Here is a 24,603-nt window from a genome sequence, read left to right on the forward strand (position 1 = left end):
TAATATGATTGGTGGAAAGACTACTGGTATACTGTGACCACCTAAACCTTGATATTCACTGTGGTTTAAGTTCTAACCCCAAGATGTGCAATATTAAAGTGTTTTCTTTCCCAAACCAAGGATGTATAGTCCAATTGCCCTTCATACATATTCACATTTTAGTGAGAATTTTAAGAAGCAGCAACCCTGAAAGCAAATGGTTGATTTAGCCTCTTTAGAAAACCAGACCATCATTTACTAAATTACTTTGTTCTTGAAAGAGATATTTCAACAACCCTAATACCTTGACGTAATTGAGGTTTTTAGTTCTCTTGAGAATAATAATGAACGATAACTTTTTAATAAAGCTACAAAGGATGATTTTATCTATTTCAATTCTGATACACATTAGTTGGATTATGTAGAAAAAAAAAACTATCATTCAATGAATGTTTCTTGAATTCCTTATGAGCCACGTAACATTCTGGGATACAAATGTGGATATAATAGACACAAACCCTGTCTTTGGATATCTTACATGAAACAAATAATAATACAAATAGCCAAGGTATTATAAATTGCTGTAATATGTAAGAAATTATAACAACTTGAACCACTGAGGGAAAATATGGTGTGCAATGAGGAATTATAACAAGAGAGCCTAATTTAAATGAGAGATTGGAAGGCTTCTCCATAGAAGTGCCATTTAAGCAGAAATTTTAGTGTCAGTTGGTTTTAGTTGGAGATAGACAGGGGTGGGAGGGGTTTCCAGGCAGAAGAAATAGAACCTTTGAATACCGTATGGTGGAAATGAGCTACGTATCCCTCAGTGCCCTCACCTAGGGCACGAGAGCCAGATGGGCACTTATGGGATCTCAGGGCATATGAAACAATTACAGTGAATATGTTCCTGTTGTGGTTGTATTTCGGGACTGTAAGTACATTTGCCAAAACGATTTCAGCAAAGGGTGACTCATTTACAGTAAACAGTTTCCTTTTGACAGTACCTTAAATTAAATTCTGAAGAAGAAAGTGGCGAAGAAATCTAAGTGAATTTCTTTGGCCGCAAAGAATGCTTCAAAGCTTTAGTGTGTGCCGTGTTACAAAAATGTAATCCATTAGCTTCTAGAAAAGTTGAGATGACAAGAGAACTAAAATATAAATATTTCTGTCCCTTGTATATTACTGATAAGCCACGCAGCTGATCACTTTCAAATCTGCACAACCAGAAAGAACTAATGATTCCTTTGAGCTTTCATTCCCATTCCTCGCCTGGAATAAGGAAAGGAGATGACAGCCTTCGGTTGTCAATTTCATTCTATTTAGTTGTTGCCCAGGGGAACTCTGGTAATGACATAGTTTCCTTAGCATCATTTAATAAAGAGGAGGGATATGACCCTAAATATGAATGTCAGGTCTTCAACTTAAAGGTTAATTTATAAGGACCAGTGCTATTATTTGTAAAAGAAAAGCAGCACAAAGTTGATGCGTGTAATATTTTCAGCGTGTGGTATTTAAAAGACCTCTCTCCCTAGAAATCCTTATTGCCCTATACTTGAGCCAGTCAGAGTGCACAGTCCATCTTCCAAAGCTGGAGCAATTCTTATAAGCCACAGAGATATCCCTAGTTAGTGAATGGTTTGCCTAAAGAGAGCTTTCTAAAAGGTATAATTGTTCTCTAATGGGATTCAGACTTCTTGGTTCTCAACACTTCCTTACAGACAGTGACTTTACTTCTTTTTAGACAAATATGTTGTCAGGCGTGTTTAAGGCTGGGAACCTAAGAGCTAATCAGGCACACAAAAACCCAATGGGTTAGTACTTCTTAACCATTGCTACACAACCCCTGGGAGTTCATAGGGTAATTGCAAAAGATCTACAAATATAATACGTACAAAGTATATACTTCACACACAGATATGTACTATTATTTTTCAAGTGTGCGTAGGCTACTGTGATAAAATACATTGCAATTTTAAAGCACTATTGAGCTCATAATAGCTTTTTTGTTCATTATACTTTTTTAATCAATAGGTAGAAAAAAATGATCAAAATATCATTTATAAAATTAAAAAATAAATTATGTGGCTCCAAAAATTTAGAAACTACTACTACACATCGAGTTGATTGATTAAAGCAGTGGTTTTTCAGCTCTTAATCATACATTACTATCAGTTTAAAAAATCGAGCTCACACATGCCAATTAATGTATCTTTACTTATAATCGATATGCATGTACAGCTATGCTAATATATTTCTGTGCTGTATAAAAGTGTCTAAAAGAAAATTTTAAATAATCATCTAAAAAATAAATATAAGTGTTAAAATTTTCTTCCAGCACTCCTGAAAGCTGATAGCTCCATTTTCAAAGATGATTGGACAGAAAGAGAGAAAGATATGAGGGGTTGCCTATAGAAATAGGAGGAATGAAGTTAGTATATTCTGGGAGAAACTGTACAGGTCAGTTAGACCTTGTGGAGAGGGTATCTGGGCACTGCTGACTTATTAAATTTTCTACTGACTCTGGCCATTAGCATAGTAATAAATCACAAAGGCACACATCCACATTGTCTCACCTGTTTTCCACATCAGCACTGCTGTTTGGAAAGAATTATATGCTGGAAAAGGAAAAACTCACTGTCCCGGTGCCCCATATGAACTGACCTGCATTGGGAACAATCTTGACAGCCTGCTGTGTCCTTTGGTTGCTGTCCACTTGATCATAACCCTGAGGGCTGGGCCTGTTATCAGCACAGCAGAGTGAACAGGGTATTTGAACTGGTCTCTATGGGGACACACTGGTGCCTCGCATGATCTCAGAGAATGAAATTTCCGACAAAGATGATAAATCCGGGTCAGTGTGCATTTGATTTATATCTTTCCAAGTTTGGAAGTAGGGGAACAATTTCACATCCCTCAAAACACTTGGTCGCAAGGTGGAGGGGAGATGTTCCTGTTTGTAGAAAATGAGGAGTTATCACTTGATGGGGAAAAGGCTGAAAAGCAAGAGGACCAGGACAAGGGGACCCTGCTGCAGCATTTAGCCAGAGTCAGCCAGGAAGCTGAAAGTTTTGAGTTGGATCACCAGGATAAGGGAAGTCTTCTGAAGAGTCTGCCCCCGGATGGTGGGCTGGATGGGGAGAAAGTCTTAGGATAAGAGTCAGATTTAGAGGGTTCTTCTGTTTTTCCGTTATAAGGTCAAAAGAGTGGACTAATGAGAAGGGACACACAAGTGAGATCCCTATCCAGCCTCTTCTGAGTGAGGAAAACACAGCGGCCAGCCATGCTGCGGTGGGAGCCGTGCCTGGCTTGCAAAGAAGCTTGGGAGGACAGGAAGCAGAAAGGTATTCTCATCAGAATGAAGTGTTCTCAGAATGGGGATGGGACACTAATCTTGTGGCAATCGTGATAATTGGTGAGGGGAGGCTGAGAGATACCTCTCTCTCTCATCTGAGGGTCACTGTCACTTCCATGTGCAACTGGCCTCAGTGTCAGGCTCTGAGTGAAAAATTCGGTTTGGCAGGAAAAGGCCAGGGTCATCTCTGCTAGAAAAATAATTTACATGTCTAAAACGAGGATTATTGGGAAATGACCTGGGTTCCATTTCATCTACTTCTGGGCACTTTTCCTTGATTTCAAGGGCCAAAGAGAAAGAGAAGATAAAGGAGGATAAAAGGACTTATTGGGAAATGACCGGGCACGTCACAGAGGATTCTTCCCTCAATGGGAAGTGAAAAAATTTCTCTGAGTAGATAGAAATGCAGGGACCATCCAACAGGCAGATCATGCCATTTAAGACAATTAAACAACACATATCGAACAAAACTAGCAGTCAAAAAATAGCTTCTAAACACGGCTAAATGAAGTGGATGTGCATTTAAAAGAAATCATTAGGTTTTATAAACCAGGGTTTATGTCTCTGTTAACAAACAAGAAGGGATTTAATGGAAAGAATTAGGTGCTTTAAAAGCTTCGAGAAGCTGAGTCCGAAGGATTCACCGCAAGAATACTACCCCGGAACCAGCCCACCAGCATAACTGCTACCTCCAGCAGCATCAGGAAGAGAGGGGATAAGGAATGTGCAAGAACAGTTGATGACCACAGGGCCATGCTATCTTAGCCACGGTCTGGGGATCAGGGAACTACCACCAGAGCCATACGGAGCCTGTTAGATCTATCCCAGATCTATCCCCAAATAGACGACTGGCGTGCCTCTTTCTTCCCTTTTGACTTGTTTCAGAGTTTGAGTCCTGAACAAGTACACCTGAATGGGAAAAGTTAAATCATTCTGGCAACCTGGGTATTGTCGCCCCTGCAGAGAAGGAAGGGAGGCACGGTAGAAAGAGGTGGAAATCGCTGGTGACTCAGCCAATCTACTGTATCTGCCCAAATCTTGGGGGGGGGGGGATGAACTGGAATGTTTAATATTTTGCCTGTGTTAGTAGGAAAAAGTTATAAATAGCAGTCTCATTATTCTTCTAGTAGTGTTACGTTGAAGAGATACAAGCAAAATATGGAGGAATGTTGAGTGAGAAGTATCAAACAGGGGACGATTTATTTCATAGGAGAAGAAGTTTAACCAGTAGAATAAGAAAAGAATGTAAGTGAGAAAATGTAAAAGAAACAGTATCCGTAAGATCTGCGTTGCGGTGGTGGAAGGGGGCGGTGTCTGAACACTGCTTCGTTTCCTCTCCCACCGACTCAGGGTGAGGCGCTGTTGGCAACTGGCAATATAGATCACATGGCCACACATTTGTATCACCTTGCTTGTTTCACTCATCAGATTGCAAGCTGAAGGGACCATGGAATGGAAAGAGGCAAAAACTTGCCCTACTGGTGTTATCTATCTTTCCCTGAGTTTGAAGCCTGAGACAGTATAAGAGTTTGGGGTATGCTCACAGCGGGAATGAAACAAACTCAACAAAAAACTCTTGCCACGTGTGGCGTATGCTAGGGTCCGTCACTTGAATCCCCTCCTCTGGGTCAAAGCCCTCATTCCGCCAGCGACCATGAGTATTAACTACTCACTCCCTCTTTGGGAATTGTCCTCCTGTGAAGGCAGGAGCCTTGTCCAAGGTTATCCAGGAACGGGAGGGGGGAGAATGATTGGCAGCTTATGTCATATAATCAGCCTCCTTACCTCAATTCCGGACCGTCTAAAAGGCCCTCCTAGTCCCAAGCTCCGCTCGGGATGGGTGTTAGTTTCTGTTGCAACCCTACTGCCATTCAACTTTTCTCCTTGCTTCTCTCAGTTTTGCCTCCTCACTTCCTCACAAGTATTATCCAGAGCTGTCCCCAACAATACTAGCATGCCAAATCTTTGACTCAGTTTCCCTGAGAATACCACTAAAGACACCAGTAAGACACAACAGGAATCTCGGCACACGGTTGTGAGGAGTGTGTTTTATCCAGTTGAGAATGTCTGATTATAACTGACCGGCTGGCAGTGTTGCCTTGCCAAGGTATGTTTCCATGAGAAACTGAGGGTTTGGGGCGAAAGAAATGTGACTGAACACCAACAGGTTCGATTGCCAGCTTCAGAGTAAGAGAGCACAGCTGTTTACAAAAATAAGAACCATCCTCTTACCCATTTTTCTATGCCCTTTTGGTCCTGTTCTGACTCTACTGGATGGGGAAGGAGCTTACCAAGATGGGAGAGAAGTGGGATAAGGACTCAGGGTATGTGAGATTGATCAGGGTGAAAATGTATGGTTCTAGGAGGGAATCTGCTAGAAGCATCACCTGGAGACTAGATTCGGATAGAGCAACAGCCTGTTTCATCAGTGCAAATGACCTAAGTGAGAGGGAGAAATTATTGAAAGGAACTAAATAAAAGCTCTATTGCCCACTACAGTTTTTCTAGGACATTGAATGACTTGGTCCAGAAATTAGTTCTGGTATTTTTCATCTTAGCTGTTACTTTGGAAATTGTTGGAATGGGCAGAAGCTACTAGAAAAGGGCAAATTTGACAGCATCAATGTTGGTGCCCATTGGCAGTAACAGCAACACCCCCGCTCCCCTGGGAGCACCGGGGCCACCGTCCATCAAGAATGTCAGGAGTAGGTTAGCATCACCACAGAAATCCAGAAACCTGGATGGATTTACCTAACACTGGGCCTCCGGTCCTCTAGCTATCTGCTAGAGGAAGAAACGGATGAATGCTGCTGTTTCATTCTATCACACCCTCAAAGTCCGGGACTGTCCAGTGACACCAATTTAACCTGATAAGAACATCTCAGAAGCTCATCTCTCACCCTCCTGACTGACCCACTCCCAAACTTTTGGAGGCTTAATTAGTCCAGGTGTAGGACCAAGAAACACGATTGCTCACCTGCTTACTTTTCCTCTCAAGCTATTGTATTCCACCCCCAAAATTCTAGCTGCTCAAATGGCAATCCAGAGGCGGAAGTCAGAATGAAATTCATGGATTGTATTTTGTTGCTGGACGTCTCCACTCTGGATAGGTAATAGCAATAAATACATAAATAAAACAATGAATTTAAAATAATAAAAGAGGCCAACCAGTTCCTGCAATCTTGGCAAGCAGTGGAAATGAACCAGAAAAGAAACAAGTCTTATAGACAACATTTTTGTCACTTAAAAAAAAAAAAAAAAAAAAAAGTTCAAATCCAGTCTCACAAGCAACAAGATTTACAGAAGCACAGGGAATTAGGTATTTGTTAGGTATTTGGTGTCACAGTCTCTGTGATTATTGTAGAACTTTATTATCGCAAATGCATCCACCTAATTGCACCCTACTTTCTAAAGAAAACAGACCCAGCTGCCCTAGAAAAGCCCACAAATGAAAAGGGAGTGTAAACAGAACCAGGGTGAAACATGAAGCCTCCTAGGAGGACAACAGGAGGCCACCTACGTGGTTGGGCACCACTGCTGCTCTCCCTGGAGTCGTTCTGGGATGCACTGAGTGGGGCTGGCATGACTCCTTCCCATGGGCTTGACTAACACACCAAAGACAACTCGTGGCTCCCTGACTCCTTCTGGCTCTCTCACTGCCCATTCTTTATGTCTTCTCCGCATTTCCTTTGAGCATCCAAGACGTCTTCTCAGACGTTTACTTTGGGCTTGTAGTTGTTAGTCCCCTGCTGACGGTGACCCACTTGGGATGATAACGTAGGTCACCAGGTGTCAGGCGATGGTACAGCAGGTCGGGAAGTGCTGTACGGAAGTGCGAGATGGATACTGTTTTGAGACAAAGGGCTGCTAAGAGTTTGCCTCTGCCACTAATTAGCTGGGCAATTCAGAATCCAAGAATCTCTCCAAGCCTCAATCTCCTTCTGTATAAAATGAAAAGGAGGATCTTTTAGGAGGCTCTTTAATGCTAACATCCTATGACAGAAGTCTGCTTTTGAACAGAATCCGAGAGGTCAGAATGTGAGACGTAGACTAAAAATAACCGCACAAGCATATGAAAAAGCGTATCAAAGAGAATGACAAACCTGAGGTGCCGCTCCTTAGTCCCAGCAGCCATTAAAGTTAATAACAGACAAATGAAACCCAAACGACACGCAGGTTCAGACAATTTGAGGTATAAATGGTCCAGTACTTGGCTTATGCCCCTCCCCCATTTCATCACCGTGTGTACCATTTGCTAACGATTCATCGATCCGCTTCTAACTTCATTTTGAAAAGTGCTCAGCAAAAAGGAGCCCTCATTACCTGCCACTTTCTGCAGCCTGAGGAAGCCTATTTCTGTCTGCTGAAACAGTTAGAGGTGGGCTCCTGATGACCGCTCCGCACTCCGTCCTTGTCAGAGCGGAGCAAGCCCCTGCGATGTGCTGATAGCCTGGGCCTGATTATCTTAAGGTCCTGCTTTAACCCTTTGAAGTCCATAGGCAAGCACTTACAAAAACCATAAATGATTCCGAGAGAGAAGAATTGAACCCTGCTTCCCCAGAACAAGCCCACCTGATGCCTCTGCATTATACTGATCGCCCGCTGTCTGCAGCCCACCTGCAGCCCAGCCTGAAGAAACAGCATCCTGGTAGCACCGCTGGGGTAATTCGTTCCCTCCCGCGTCCTTTCTCCCTTCTCTCCATCTCTACCCACCAGTCAAAACAATCATAGGAAGCTCTCTTTTCAAAGAACTTTTTTTCCCTTCTTTCTCCCTCTTCAGGCTAACCTGCCAACTGCAAGCATTCATCAATCCTTAATAAAGTAATTTGTACTGAGCCTCAGCGGAGGTTCTCAAAGGACTTTGCAAGCATCAGCTCGTAAATCTTTACCCAAGAACTTTATTATGGTATCCAAGATGGAAAAACTAAGACACAAACCTGTTAAGAGTGTCTCAAGGTCCCATGGTGAAAAGTACAGCAAAATCCTTAAGGTTGCTCTGCATCCTTAAGCCTTTCAGGCCAAGGGGAGAAGGGGCTCAGTACCCAAGTCTGTAGTGCCAGGTACTGTCCCCTCAGATGTGGCCTGACGCTGGCCTGTCTCTGCCTGCTCACTGCTCACCATCTCTGCAAAGACAAGACCTCACCGGGAACCTGCTGCCTCTCCCGTACTCCCCATCGACAGACAATGGTATCTCCAGTCCCACCAGGGGTTTCTCGGCCTCTCTTCATTCTGTCACCAATTCCTATTAATCCTGTCTCAAAGATCTCCCCAAATCCATTCCCTTTCCTTGTCAGCTGTTGCTGCCTCCAGTAAATCCCTTATTATCTTTCCCACGGACTTTTGCATCAACCTTCTAAGTGACTTTGTGCTATGTCTCCCCTCTCTAAAGCATCTTTTACTCCACCTTCTGTAGAGCCACTTCTAAAACGCAACTATGAGCATGCCACTCCCTTTCTTACAAAAACATATCATCTTCCTGCAACCACAGCAGTCGATTGAGCCACTGAAGTTGCATCAAAAATGTACACCCAGATTTTGTAAGCTTAAGAAGCCCTTTCGTCCTCTTGGTTTTCAGAGAGTCCACGGGTATTACATTGGATGCATGTGTCATGTGATCACTGCTTGTGCTACTTCCTACAATACAGACTTGGTCGTGATCAACCCTACCTCTGCTGCTTCAGCCCGACCCACACCCAGGCCACTGTCCGAGCACAGTTCTATCACAGGGCCACCAGCCATATTGTTAATCTCATCTGGACACACCTTAGAAACACCCAGAAATAATACTTAATCTGGGCACCCTGTGGCTCAGTCATATTGGTATATAACATTAATCATCGCAGAGAGAATCCATATCTTTGCTTTTTCCAGTTTCTAGAGGCCTCTTGCCTTCCTTGATTTATGGCTTCTCCCTCCTTCTTCAAAGTGAGCCATGGCCAGTTGAGTCCTTCCCGACGGAATCGCCCTGAGTGCTTCCCCCTCACATCTCCTTTTCTGACTCTGACTCCTTGTGACTACAGTAGACCCACCTTGATAATCCAGGATAATCTCTTAAACTCAAGGTCAGTTGATAGCAACCTTATTTCCATCTGTAATTTTGATCCTCTTTTGCAATATAAAGTAGTATATTCACAGATTCTGCAGATTTGGATGTGGACATCTTTGGGGCTCCGTCATTCTGCCTACCATAGCAGGGTGTGAACAGAGGCTTATAGATGGCAGAGTCGTGAGGAACGGGTAGCAAGGCAAAGATAGAGTGGAGCACCTCACCCGAGCTCGTGGCCTCTGCACCTCACAGAACTGGGTTCAGATCTCAGCCTTACCACCTGCAGCCCCATGACACTCAGCAGGTCGCTTCACATCCATGAGCTCAATTCCGTCATCTGTGAAGGGTGAATTAGTGTGCCTTAAGAAAAGTACCTTAGCACAGAGCCTGAACAGAAGAATAACAATTATAACACCTGCTATTTTTGAAACTCTTCCTAAGTTCTCGATAAAATTGTAGCTATTGTTCTGATGGTGATGATGATGTGATGGCTGCTGAGAGCCCGAGTTGAAGTCTTGTGAGTCAACAATCCGACAACAGGGACTGAAATCAAAGGATTAATATAGCCAAGCTCTGGAGCCTGTGGTGGTCTCAGCAATAATCATACTAAACCGGCCTGAGGGCATTTGCTCCAGTTAAAGCCCAGAAATATTTGTTCTCTCTGTTAAATTATCTATTGTGTCTCACTCTACTTTCACTGCCCCTTAGGGCTTCAAAGACCATTGCTAGCATTTTACCTGACTCTTCAAGTTTATTGTCTCTAGAAGCATCTCTCGATGCATAAAGAAGTTCAAAAGCACATCCAAATGATCAGGGCTTAGGACCTGTGTCTCCAGCCGTCTCTTTGTCACCTACATGGTTGAGCATAGGTGGTAGCCTTGAAGTGATTACAAAGAATATCCCCACGTAAAACACGCCCTCTTCATCTCAGAAAGAACACTCTGTGAAATAGTGCAGCTAATGGCATATTAACGGACAGAAATGATTTAGCAACTGTCATCATATAACAAAATAATGACATCTTGAGTTTCAGGGAGAGACTGCCTTACTAGAAGAGAATATCCCAAAACTACTTAGACAAAGTAGCAACTCTATACTTAAATCAAGTGACAACTAAATGTGAATATCATTAAACAGCTAAGAACACTTGCATACGTCTCCTACTTTGTTTCTGGTAACATTAAAGAGGCTTCTGATTTTAAAATTTGCCCTGTGTGCTAAATTATTTGTTGTGTTCCTCTGTACTATCTCTGCCTCCCGACTCATTTAAAATATAGCACAATTATAAAGTCAAAGTATCTAGAGTAGAGATGGTCGCTGGTTGGGACTCCTGCTGTCCGTCCGCTCCTCGCGCCCCTCGATCTCATGACAAGTATAACTCATCAATAAGCTGCAGAATCTCGGTCAGTTCTGCTCTCCAGGCAGGCACTACAAATCTTGTGGGGTGGCCCGCAAGGTAAAAGTGAACAGACCTCCCTGAGCTACAGCACTTCAGTTATATGGGTGAAAAGTTGCTGAATCCTGCAGCTATTAACATCAAAGAACAAAGTGTTGCTCACATCTTATGGAAGCAAAACCAGCAGCCGAGGTCATACGATAAACTAGGATATGCTTTTTAAAAATCAAGTTTTTGTTAGTTACATACGTAGCTCATTCAAATATTTCATACAAGGTTCGAAATCTCTTTCGTCACCTGTGTAATCTCAGTAGCTTATTTTCCAGATCTTTTCCTATGTATTTAAACACATACACTTACACACAAAGAAATGCACATTATTGTTAAACATTAGCTGGAGTCCTATAAACCAAGTTGGAACTCTGAAAAGTTAATGAAGGAAGCATATAAATATGTCACAAAATAAGATGTACAAATGACTAATAAACGTTTGAAAAAATATCCAGCGTTTTAAGATCAAAGAAATGTAAATTAAAATAAGTTATTGTTCTTGGTATTACATTGTCACAGGTCTGTTTTACCAATATTGGCAAGGATATAGTGAGACGGGTCCTCTCGCAACACTGATGAAATAATCAACTGCTATAGCTTTTCTGAAAGGCATTCTACGATCGTCATCAAGGAACTAAACAAATATTTAGACCTCTGACCTTAGTAATTTTATTATAAATACTTACTAGATGTAGTTTAAAAATATTTGCATGAATGTTCACCTCATTATTTATAATAAAGAATTATACATCATATATATAGTATTTGTAATGGACTCCTTAAAGAAGTTATGTGATTTTTATAGGACATACAATCATTACAAAGAGAAATTTTTGAATAATTTTAAGTAATATGAGTAAATGGGCAAAAAAGAGAAAGTGCATGATAAAAGTGTATATACAGCGATACTCATTATGTAAAACACAGACACACACACGCAACGAAAACTTAAATAATAGAAAACGATAACAGCAATTATCTTCCTCCAAGTGAGATTGCTGTTGATTTTTATGTTCTTCTTTGTACCTTTCTAAATTTTGTACATTTTCTACAGTGAATGGTTTTTACTTTTATGATACAAAGTATGTATTATTTTTAATTTTTTTTAATGTTTATTTATTTGAGAGAGAGACAGAATGTGAGTGGGGGAGGGGCAGAGAGAGAGGGAGACACGGAATCTGAAGCAGGTTCCAGGCTCTGAGCTATCAGCAGAGTCTGACACAGGGCTCAGATTCATGGAGCACAAGATCATGATCTGAGCCAAAGTCGGATGCTTAACCGACTGAGGCACCCAGGCACCCCCCATAATACAAAATATTTATAAAACTAGTTAAGAGATCTTGCCATGTTTGGAATAAACAAAGATTTCTTAAATAAGGCACAAAACATCCTAAATATAACATAAAAAATATTGATGCAATGGAAAACCTTAACACTAAGGTAAGAAGTTGTGTTTATAAAAATGTAATAATGAAGAGAGAATGGAATCCACCGAGTAGGAAAATATACTGTAATATATATATATACATATATATCTAAATAGAAATACTTATTTGTCTTATATTAATCTGGCATATATTCTTTCCCTAGATAGATAGATAGATAGATAGATAGATAGATAGATAGATAGATAATATAAATAGAGATCTATCTATTTAGAGAAATTTATAGAAAACAGTACAAAAAAGTCAAAGAATAAAATCTTCAAGCAAACAAAAGACTTGAACAGACACTTCACACAAGAGGATATCCAAATAATCAATAAAGATATTCAAAGATGCTCACAATCTTAGGCTCCAGAAACATAAATAAACAGACCGGGGTGCCACAATATACTCACCAACACAGTTAAAATAAAAAAGATAAAAAACTACAAAAACGTATGTGGAGTACTAGGAAACCTCACACACTGCTGGTGGGATGGCACATTGGTACGGTGACTTTGCAAAGGTGTTTGTCAGTGTCCATTAAAGGTAACTGTATACACATCTATGACTTGGCAAGTCCCCTATCTGATGCCTCGTCAACAGAAATGCATACGCATGTTCGCTGAAAGGCAAGTATTGGAATGTTCGTGTCAGTACTGTCTCAATGCCCATCGACAGTAGAAGAGAAACATAAATTGCAGAATATTAACACAGCGGAATTCAGGCAAGGAGGATAAAAAAACACCCACAACACGGAGGAATTTCACAAACATAATGTTGATTGAAAGAAGCCAGTCTCAAAATAGTACCTATTTCATGATTCTATTTACATAGGGACAAAAACAGGCACAACTAATCTATGGTGGGGTAGTGACTGGAAAGAACCATGGGCGATTTCTGCTGCTAACACTATCTGCATGAGCTGAGATTTCTTGTTATTACATCATGGCTTCGAACCTGGAAGAGGATTAGTCTTGTGGCTCACATTAGCTATTCTCAGTCAGCTTGGTCTTCAACTCTCACTGAGATCCATCACTTGATTCCACGTTACCTTTCTTTGTTTCTTAAGATACGTGCAGATATGTTCTGTCTGCATCGAAAGCCCTTTGAATTCAATAGGATCCTAAGACGTGAATATGGCTTCTATATGTTGATAATTTTGAACATGATGAAATTTTACATTTTCCCCTTCATTTTTAGGGCCATGTATCTCTTTCATCTTTAAAAGATTAAACAACTGAGTTTGGATAGCTCTAACGTTTTGCCTAACTGTGGTAACAACATATGACATCATTCTACTGAAGAAGCCCAAACCTGTGTCATACATAATTTTGCTGAAAGGAAGCTTTTTAGCCAAAAAACTTGTAATGCAAAATATTTACAAATTAAGTTATATTTTTATTTTTTAGAAAAATACATGGTAGCTGTGACTTAAGCTTAAATACAGACATAGATTCCAATCCAAGTTGTATTTTTCAAGAGTTACAGAGCTTGGGGCTTTTGTCTTTGTCTTTTTTTTTTTTTAATGTTTTTTAAAAATTATTTTTGAATCAGAGAGAGACAGAGCATGAACGGGGGAGGGGCAGAGAGAGAGGGAGACACAGAATCGGAAGCAGGCTCCAGGCTCTGAGCCATCAGCCCAGAGCCCGACGCAGGGCTTGTACTCGCGGACCGCGAGATCGTGACCTGAGATGAAGTCGGACGCTTAACCGACTGAGCCACCCAGGCGCCCCTTTTGTCTTTTTCACTTTCAGCAAGACTCATATATTAAAGTAGGATAATAGCATCCTTTTATTTTATATGGCTGTTTTGAAAATTAAATGAAAAGTATAATATTGGCCCACTGTGGGATCTTAATAAATTTAGTTATTATGATGATGATATTCTTATTATAGAGAACTTGGAAGATGGAGAAAACAAAGAAAAAATTCACTTATAGTCCCACAACCACAGATCAGTGCAGATACAGCCTTGTGATCCTTTGTCCAAGATGGCAGTGACCCTTCTCAAGATCCATCCTTGCGTATTGCTCTCCTGTGCACTCCAGGTTACATTGCTTCTCCTCCAGCTCATGGCTGTGGCCTCCAGTGTGCTGTTGAGAGGTAACTGCAGGGTGGAAAGGCCTGGTCAGGAAGCCCAGTGAACCTCAGCTGAGAACAGGTTTCAAGTTGGCCAAGTCATTCATATTCTTGGAACGCCATCCAGTTCTGACATTCTATTATTCTGTCTCCTCATCCATCAATAACTTTGCAGTAAAAACATCACCTTATGTTGTCACATTGGTTCCCTGGCATCTGCAGACTAAACATGCACTTGATGGATGGAATCTCTCTGCATGATACCACACACCTGGCTACGAGCATTTTATGTTTATTTGCTTTGGCTTCATGTATGCACTGCCTAGACGAGGCACTCTGTAAACCTTTTGTGGAGGCATTATAAAGAGATATATCTTAATGTCTAAAAATACAAGGTTCTTTAGACCTCTCTCTCATATTTTCAACAAGATAGTTAGTACTTTGGCTTATTTTTCCAGGGACTGTGACTCTTAGCTATTAAACATAATAATAAATAACTATACCTTAATGTTCTGTAAGAAAAATTTCCTTTTCATTCCTTTATTCAATTATCCTCCTGTTACACACCCTCTTGGGCACCGGAATATCTGCTTCTTAACACTTCATTAGTGTAAATAATTTCGCATGTACCATTTTGAATTCTGCTCTTGTCACCCACTGGTGCTTCCAGAAGAATGGTAACCACGTCTGTTTTTTCATTTTGTTACCTTCAGAGCACACTGCGGTACCTGGCACATAGTATGGAGCCAATACATACGATCACTTTTAAGAATACTTAGAGTCCCCTGTGCCAAGGATACAACCACATTAATTAGACAAAGCCCTCCTTAGCAAAGCAGACACACAATATTCATACAAATGTTTTGTAGGAGCAGGCAATTCTAAAGTTTCGTTTCGGGAAGAGAGGGCAACCGTCGGAGGCAGGATTCTCTGCCTTTTTGTCTACACTGTGCGGTCAAAACACATCCTGAATCAATGGCCAAGCAGAGGACCACTAAACGGGAGGTCTAGGGCACCACGCTTGAGTGTAGGTTAGAAACTTAGCTGCGTGCTTCTAGGCGCTTCAGGCTAGAGTAGAGAGTGGCCCTAAACTCTTGTAGTGAACCACTTACCCTCAAAACCTTGAATTTCATCAATAAGAGCTCTATTAGTCATCATGGAAGTAAGTCACTGGTTTTTCCTGACACATAGTATGATGGAGACGCAGTTACCAGAGGGCATGTAGGGGCTTCCCCAGGAGACAGGGCTGAGGACCACCCGCCCCTAGACGGGGTGCTCTTGATGGCCCGTCAGTGCACCACTGCCTGGTTAAAGCATAAACTGACTGGCGCATACATAATATCACATTAATAAACAGAAGCATTTTAAAGTGAACTAGTGACACTGCAACACCCCGTCGGATCCGCAGCTAAAGAAAAGGGTAGGACCTCCCCGGGCCGGGTGAAGGAAGTACCTTACAGGAAGAGGTACACCTTCCAGGTCAGTTCCCACCTCAGAGCCTTCGCACTTACCTTCTCCTCCTGGAAGGCTCTTCCCCCAGGTGTTTTCACGGATCCTTCCATCAATTCACTCAGGCTTCTCAGGGGAGCACAAAGGCTGCAACTCTGCAGCTGATACCTGGCGGTGCTCTGGGGGGGAAGGGCGAATCTCCAGGAGCAGAATGGGGTCCGGGAGGGTCTTGGGCCACACGGGGAAAAGTGGTTCCATTGCTGGAAGGACATTTTGGTAGAGACGGTTGAAACCACCTGGTCCCAGCAGACCCCAGAAAATGGCCACGTTCGCTGGTGCTGGAACAAGGTCGTTGAGGGTGAAGCCTGGTGCCCATAATCCCTGAAACGCTGCTGCTACACTGTCTCGCGAACTTTTCTGGGGCGGGCTGGCACCTGGCCGCAGTCTCGGGGCTCCGGCAGCAGCAGGGTCCAGCGGGCCTTCCTGGGTGCAGCCAACGTTAGGCCATTGCTCATTCGGCCTTTGCTCGGTAAGACCCGCCCACAGAGGGGCGGAAGGGGTCAAAGCCACAGTCCTTCGGAAGTAAGGGGTCAGGGGAAACAGCCACATCTGAGACAAAACTCGGGAGAGAGTTACTGCCTGGGGCTTGGTCACGGACAGTGAAGACGCGGGGAGTGGACGAAAGCTACAGACAGAGGACGGGTGCGCAATTGCTGATCGGAGAGAACAGAGTTCCCATACTAGAGCCTGAATGGCTGGGTGACTCCACGTTGACAGCTCCCGCGCATGCGCAAAAGTACCTAAGCGCGCTGCAACACTCCACCCCAGTAAGCTGAGCAGCGCCATCTAGTGGAGAAAGGAGCCATTACACTGAGCCCCGCCCAACTGGGCCAACTTCGCTCATCAGGAACACAAGTCTCTCCGCCTGCTTAGTTTATGGACTATAAAGCGCTTCATAGTCTGACTTCTAGCGGAAAACGAAGTAACTTCAGTCCTATTTCAACCTGTTAGCAGGTCCATCTATTCAATTTTCTTTTTCACTTCTTTTCTTTTTCTTGAATACAGAAAGAGAAAAAATTCATTTTTATTTTCAATTTTTTTTTTTCCAACGTTTATTTATTTTTGGGACAGAGAGAGACAGAGCATGAACGGGCGAGGGGCAGAGAGAGAGGGAGACACAGAATCAGAAACAGGCTCCAGGCTCTGAGCCATCAGCCCAGAGCCTGACACGGGGCTCGAACTCATGGACCGCGAGATGGTGACCTGGCTGAAGTTGGACGCTTAACCGACTGCGCCACCCAGGCGCCCCTATTTTCAATTTTTATTAGAAATATTTCTTTAATTTTTTTACTAAATTTTTTGTTTTTGTATAATTTTTTTCAAATTCTATTTTACTTCCATCATTTTATTTGAGTCTACTACAGTGTAGTCACTTTTTCAAATTTTCAAATGATTTCCTTTTTTTTTCTTTTTTCTCTTTTTTTGTTTCTTTTCTTTTTCTTGAATACAGAAAGAGAAAAAAATTCATTTTTCTTTTTAATTTTTATTAAAAATATTTTTCTTTAATTTTTTCTACTATATTCTTTACTTTTATGCAAATTTTTTCAAATGCTATTTTACTCCCATCATCTCATTTTAGTCTACTTCAGTGTATTCATTTTTTTCAAATTCTCAAATGATTTCCTCCCCACCCATTTTTTTCTCTAATCTGTCAAACCACTTTCAACACCCAGACCAAAACACACCTAGGATCTAGCATCATTTATTCGATTTGTGTGTGTGTGTTTTTAATTTTAATTTTTTTTAATTTCAATTTTTCTACCTCATTAATTCCTTTTCTCCCTACAAAATGACAAAACGAAGAAATTCACCCCAACAGAAAGAGCACAAAGAAACGACAGTCAGAGATTTCACCCACACAGACACCAGCAAGATGTCTGAACCAGAATTTAGGATCACGATAATAAGAATACTAGCTGGAGTCGAAAATAGATTAGAATCCTTTTCTGCAGAGATAAAAGAAGTAAAAAATAGCCAGAATGAAATGAAAAATGCTATAACTGAGCCGCAATCACAGATGGATGCAGCGGTGACATGGATGGACGAGGCAGAACCGAGAATCAGTGATATATATAGAGAGGACAAATTTACAGAGAATAACGAAGCAGAAAAAAAGAGGGAGATGAAGGGAAAAGAGCTCGATTTAAGAATTAGAGAAATCAGGGGCGCTTGGGTGGCTCGGTCGGCTAAGCCTCCGACTTCGGCTCAGGTCACAATCTCACAGTTTGTGGGTTCGAGCTCCGCGTCGGGCTCTGTGCTGACAGCTCAGAGCCTGGACCCTGCTTTGGATTCTGTGTCTCCCTCTCGCTCTGCTCCTCCCCCATTCACGCTCTCTTTCTCTCTCTCTCTTTCTCTCAAAAATAAATAAACGTTAAAAAAAAAAAAAGAATTAGAGAAATCAGTGACTCATGAAAAAGGAACAACATCAGAATCAGAGGGGTCCCAGAGGAGGAAGAGAGAGAAAGAGGGGTAGAAGGGTTATGTGAACAAATCATAGCAGAAAACTTTCCTAACCTGGGGAAAGACACAGACATCAAAATCCAGGAAGCACAGAGGACCCCCATTAGATTCAACAACAAACGACCATCAACAAGGCATAGCAATAGTCAAATTCACAAAATACTCAGGCAAGGAGAGAATCATGAAAGCAGCAAGGGAAAAAAAGTCCCTTACCTACAAGGGAAGACAGATCAGGTTTGCAGCAGACCCATCCACAGAAACTTAGCAGGCCAATTCACTCAAGCTTCTGCTCAAAAGAAAAAAGTTCCACAGAGAAACTTTTACTGATCAATAAATCTAAAATTTCTCTCACCGTCGCTCTCTGTTCTCTTAGCAATTTTCATTTTTCTTCATAGATATTTTCCTAACTGAAATTCTATTCTGTAGTCTTGTTTTAAAGTTTATTTACTTATTTTGAGGGGGGGCATGTGTGAGCAGGGGTGGGGCAGAGTGAGGGAGAGAGAGAATCCCAAGCAGGCTCCGCACTGTCAGTACAGAGCCCAATGGGGGCTCAATCTCATGAACTGTGAGATCACAACCTAATCCAAAGTCAAGAGTCAGACACTTAACTGACCGAGGCACCCAGGTGTCCCTATTCTACACTTTTTTTTGAACTAGTACTTTTTTTTCTCCCTTTTTGGAACAAGCTCCACAAAAGGAAAGATTTTGTCTTGAGCTCTATATCTTCAGGGCCTAGAATGGTTCCTGGTACAACACTGCTTAATAGGAAGAATTGGTACATCTATACTTCTCTCTGAATATACACATAGAGAAATGTCCAGAATAGTGTTCATCTAATGTTAGTGATTATTGTGGAACAGGAACATTTGGAGTTTTTTCTTTTTTTAATTTTTAACTTCTCTTTGTTTAAATCCTTATAAAAGATGATTATTTTCGCATGCAAAAAAAAATCATTAAATAAAAAAAATTATCTCTACTGATATGTGCAGTGTGGGAGAATGGTATCAGTGCTGGGCAGAAACTCAGCAAATGTGGGTTCACTTCCCAGCTGGCCACTTAACTTGAGTAAGTTGCTTGACTTCTTCAAGCCATTTCTTCATTAAAAAAAATTTTTTTTAAATGCCTATTTATTTTGAGAGAAAGAGACAGAGCATGAGCAGGGGAGGGGATGAGAGAGATGGAGACACAGAATCTGAAGCAGGCTCCAGGCTCTGAGATGTCAGCACAGAGCCCAACACGGGGCTCAAACCCACAAACCCGGAGATTATGACCTGAGCCAAAGTCAGATGCCTAACTGACTGAGCCACCCAGGTGCCCCAGTAAGTAGTTTTTTAAAGTCAGGTTTAATGAGCTATTTACCTTCAGGAAAATTCACTTTTTAAGTGAGCTTTTTAAGGTCAATGAGTTTAGCCATCACCACTGTCAAGATACAGAATATTTTCATCACTGCTAAAAGTTCTTTAATGCCCTTAACAGCTAATCGTCTCTCCTGATACCCAGCCCTGGCAACCACTGATTAATGTTCTGTTCCTAATTTTCAAAATGTCACATAAATTCCGGGTGTAGCCTTTTGAAAGAGTCTGGCCTCTTTTTCTAAACATGATGCTTTTAAGATTCATCCATACCGCTGGGTATAAAAATAGTAGTTTGTTCTTTTTTCATTGCTGAGAAGTGTTCAGTTGTATTTATTAATTGTAATTTGTTTATCCATCAACCATCTGATTGGTTGTTTCTAGTTATGAATTATTACCAAAAAACTTCTATGAACCTGCTTGTATAAGTCTTTGTGTGGACATCTGTTTTCATTTCTCTCGGATAAATGCTTAGAAAGGGCATTGTTAGGATGTAAATACTTTTTTTTTTTTTAATCTGGAAAATTTTTATGTTCAAAGTTTTGAGCTGCTTGTATTTCTTAAGTGGTGAATTTACCTTTAAGAAAAACTCTCCATTTGTTCTGAGATGGAGAAAAGGAAACTTAAGTGCCTACTTATCATTCTAGAGAAAGACCTAAATGCAAGAAGGTGAACAATGGTGAACCGCCAAGCTAAGAAGTTAGGAGCTATTTTTAATGATCTAATCAAGATACATGTTTTAACAGAACGAAATAATTTCCTTAAGTTGGGGATTAAAATTCCTTAGATTATTTAGAGTTCTATGTATTCTCCAATGACCATTTGTTTGCAAGAATATGAAGACACAATAGAAGGAGAGAATAAAGACATGCAGAGATTTTTTTTTTTTTTTTATGTCCTGGTAGAGAAAAAGAACGAAGTCATCCCAAGTGGACTATTGACTGGTTTGTTTCTTTGTTTGTTTGTTTGTTTGTTTAAGATTAACATAGGCTCTGGAAAAGTACATAGGTGGGACCTATACGACGTTCACAGAACTAAACCTGGGTGGGGTTTATTCTGCAATAATAATTTAAAAAATGGAAGTATATCTACAAGTAAATACACCTAAAAAACAAACAAAAATAAGATATTCCTACTGCCTCCATTACAAGAGGGCAATCGTGAGGAGCAGGCTTTCCATGAAGGTGAGGAAAATCATGGCCTCTTCTCTCCACAGCCAAGATGGCGGGGGTGGGGGTGGGGTTGCTATAGATTCTGAAACACAGGGGTACTTCAGCCAGTGACGAGATGGGCTGGGCAGAAAGTGGGGAGCAGGTGGGAACAGAGCCCTGCGTATTGAAGACAGGCCGATGGAGACCCTGAAGTTTGTTTGGGCCTGTGGGATCTAAAAGGAGACACTTTTAGTACAATTGAAAATTGCCTATGTTTTTTGTTTTGTTTTGTTTTCTTCTCTGATAGTTTTTCATCCTCGAGCATTTCTTCCTTTACTTGAGCACCTACCAAGTAAAATCTAACTTGTGCTTCAGCTAGGCTATGGGAAATTAGGAATGGATTTGCCTCATGTTTTGGACACTAGGCAAAAGAGAGGTCCCCTTCCTCTGAAGGCCAGGGTCTAACAGTATTCTTGCTGGCTGGTGACAACAGTGTGAGAAGCAGCATGCATCTTGAGTGTCGTGGCCATGAAAGCAAAAGTGAGGGGCTTGACCAAGAGGACAGAGAAGAACAGGGTGTGGGGCCCAACCCTGATCACCCCCGCAACGGCTGCCTGGGAACGCTCAGAAATGCTGAGGGGAAATTTTGAAGGGACATAATTTCTGGCTGTGATAACTTGGGCAATGAAAAGAACTACGACCTTGCAATGTCTTCTCAGTGCTGAGGCCTGGAGTATTTGCTTATCCCAAAGGCTGCATATTGTATATAATTAAATCACCGAATGTCTTGAAAAATAGGAATTCAAATCCTGATTTCACTTGTGAACAGCAAAGCTTGACACTTAAGGAATTTAAAAACACTCCTTCCTACCTCTCCTTCCAGATCTAAGAGATTTATGTCAAGTGAGATCTTGCCCTGGATGGAAAGGAATGTTAAGACAAATTTAAGGATTAACATGGGAGAATGGATGTGACTTCTTAAATCAGTTCAAGCTTTAAATATAATATACTATTTAATGGGTTCTTGCTGTGTGCCATTGTAACCCTTCCACCATGACTCCATACATGGAGTCTGGAAGTTCAGTCATGTAAAACACACAGACATCACTTTAAGAATTTATCAAAATGACTACCCTAAAGCCCCAGGGGTCCAGACGGAGATTTGAATCCACTGGCTGCAGCTTGGCACTCCAGGTGGTAGTTTTCAATATAGATGAGAATTTTCTAGGTTCTGAAATGTCTGAGAATCCCAGGACAGCAAGCCATGATTCCAGGAAGTTTTTGTTAGTTGGCATCCATTTCATAGGGCATATCTGAGGATATTGGACATGGAGAGTTCTGGGGACACAGGGACGCATCCTTCTCTCCCTACTTCCAGAGATGGGGTGGCTGCCATTTCTTCTTCCCATCTTCAGTCTCCCTGCCCCTCAAGTCCTCTCCGGTCCTCTCACAGGAGAGCTGGGTGGAAGAGGAGAGCAGACTCATGTCAACGAAACTTGGTTTTATTTCAGAGGCTTAGTCCTTATTTTATTCAATATGTTTAAATATAATACATATAATACATTGTTGAATGCACTATATTTTAAAAGGTCTGATTAGCCTTTTTGTGGTTTTAAATAGCTATAAAATATGTTTCTTTTCTGAGAGTGATGATTAAAGGCCAGGAAGCCACTTACGTTTTTATTATTTAAATGATATTTTTCGTTAAACCATATAGCTCTGCCTTGTCATTAATTAGACATTAACCAAAGAACCCATCACATTCAAGCAAGAGCTATACTCAGCAAAAATCAATATTTTAAATCCTAGCCTCCAGCTTTTTATGCAGAAAGGTCTTGGAATAGAAGCTCCTCATACTGGAAGAAAAATTAAAACAAAAAAAAAAGCAAAGCAAAAACAGATCAGCTATAAAACTGTTGTTCTACTTCTTAAAATCGAACTTGGTAATAATTCACTAAGCTGTCTCTATAATGCAAACCTCTAGAAAACTTTTAATACTAGCATAGACCCAGGTGGGCCTATCTTAGAAACTCATTAAGTTTTTGTTGAATCCATTAAAAAAAAAATGAATTAACTAATGCCTATAGTCCAGCCTATTGATTTTATGTATCACAGACACAAGGTTGAGAGATGTCAAGTGCCTGCCCAAAGTCACATAGCCAGAGAGTAACTAAAACGGCACCAGAACACGTATCATCTGGTTATCAAACCAAATTTTTTCACCAGTCCACAAACACGTTGGTCTTGGATTTTAAAAACCCCAGTTCAATTTTAACACTGTTATTGTTTTCCCCTAGAGACATTTTGCCCCTGGGGTGGTTGATTTTATGTGTCAAATTGGCTAGGCTGAGATACCTAGTTGTTTGGTCAAACAACAGTCTAGATGTTGCTATGAAGGTATCTTTTAGATGTGATCAAAATTTAAATCAGTTGAGCATGAGTAAAGAAGATTTCTCTCCATAATGTGAATGGGGGTCATGCAATCAGCTGAAAGTTTTAAGAGAAAACTCTTAACGGCTCTCCAGAAGGAAGAGACTCCCTCTCCAGAAGGAAGACCTTCCCTCCAGACTGCCTTCGGACTCAAGAGCGCAGCATCAAACGTGAAATAAACCAGACAAAGACAAATCCTGTCTCATGTCACTCATATGTGGGACCTAAAAAAGCCAAACTCGGAAAAACAGGGAGAAGAGTGGTGGTTACCAGGAAACGGGGAGATAATATTGGTCAAAGGGTACAACTTCTGTTATGCCCAGAATTTGTGATCCCCAAAAACCACCAGGGAGCCGAGTCCGATGCAAAAGCAAAAGAGCCTTTATTCGAGCTAGCTCGAGCTCAATCCCCTACCTGCACCGACACAGCGGTGAGATACCAGGGAGAGAGAGCGAGTTTCAAAAGCACAAAGGTTTTGTAGGGGTCTAGGGGCAGTTGGTGAGGTAATGGCTGTGGCCTCAGCCGATTGGCTGGGGAAGGGTCGTGGCCTCGGCCGATTGGCTGCGGAAGGGTCAGAGTCCTGTTACGCAGGTCGCTGGGCGTGTTTTGATCAGGAAGTTTGAACGGGTGAGCGGGAGGTTACTCAAGGGGAGGAGGCTCGGTCTGAGGTTTCTGTGATTTTCCCGGAAAAGGGGTCATGTCGGGGACATAGTCACTCAAGGTGGAGAACACAGAACAAGATGGAGTCGGCCGGCGTAGGCCCGCCCTTTCACTTCTAATTATACGATTAACAAGTTTGGGGATCTAATTTACAGCATGGTGATTATAATTAGTAATACTGTTTCATATACTTGAATAACACTAAGAAGACATTTTAAATGTTCTCACCACACAAAAGAAACGGTACCCATGTGACCTGTGATGTGATAGATGTGTTAAGCTAACGCTGTGGCGATAATCATTTTGCAATATATACACGTATCAAATTAACACGCTGTACGCCTTCAATTTATACAATGTAATGTGTCAATTATATCTCAATAAAGCTGGGGGCAAATTTCTCGCCTGCCAGCCCGCACTGCAAATTTGGACTTGTCAGCCCCCACAATTGTATGAACCAATTCCTTAACAATAAGTGGGAGGGAGACTGAGTCAATTGGGTCAACTTATTGAGTGACCCAATAAGTGAGTCAATTCCTTAAAAGATCTACCTATTTGTATCTCTCTCTCTCTCTAATGGGCTCTATTTCTCTGGAGAACTCTAATATAGTCCCCAATAAAATTAACAGATGAATAGAATTAAAAAAGACCTGTGTTGTGTGACAGGTCAAGCAATATTCTGGGCTCTGGGGACTGGAGGGGTCATCTT

The sequence above is a fragment of the Lynx rufus genome, unplaced genomic scaffold (genome assembly GCF_022079265.1).
Source record: "Lynx rufus isolate CCGP_SWC_20201006 ecotype Redwood Valley unplaced genomic scaffold, mLynRuf1.p SCAF_1, whole genome shotgun sequence".
Taxonomy (NCBI): Eukaryota; Metazoa; Chordata; class Mammalia; order Carnivora; family Felidae; genus Lynx; species Lynx rufus.